Source organism: Morone saxatilis, unplaced genomic scaffold, assembly GCF_004916995.1.
Source record: "Morone saxatilis isolate NCDOM2014 unplaced genomic scaffold, NCSU_SB_2.0 Contig24, whole genome shotgun sequence".
NCBI lineage: Eukaryota > Metazoa > Chordata > Actinopteri > Moronidae > Morone > Morone saxatilis.
The window spans coordinates 15,881,937-15,882,461 of record NW_023339807.1 but is presented as its reverse complement, the minus strand read 5'-3'; positions in this window follow the sequence as shown (position 1 = coordinate 15,882,461).

The window sequence follows — 525 nt, the reverse complement described above, 5'->3', positions numbered from 1 at the left end:
ACCCCCCCCCCCCCTCCCCCTTGCTAGCAGCCGAGCAGGCTAACAAGTGCCTCTCCTCTCGTTTGGCCTTTATTTTGTGCCATAAACGCGCAAATCCATCACTTGTCCGGTCCCAGAGCGACCCCGAAAGATTTCCAACACACACGAGAATACGAGTTTTATCTCCTCCGGTGCTTTTTCTTCCTGTTTTCTTCCTGTTTTCTCCCGGTTTAAACCCCCCTTTCTGTGTAAGATGGCGTTTGAGGCTAGCGGGGCGCAATCTGTGTGAAGTGTTGTCTTCTTGCAGTTTCTATTGGACACCGCACGGGCCACATACTCATGACGTGAGATGTTGGGAAATCCATGTTTAGCTCCGCCCCGCTGGCTGCACAGCGCCGGGAGCTGCAGGTCTGTAAAGTTACAAAACACCCTTAGATCTAAGAGATGAGTTGTCAGTGTGTTTATGCTGAGCAGATGTGACTTTATGGTGGTTAAAAGGATTAAAAAAGAGGCATTTTATGCTTCTTTTTTTTAACTTACTTACTT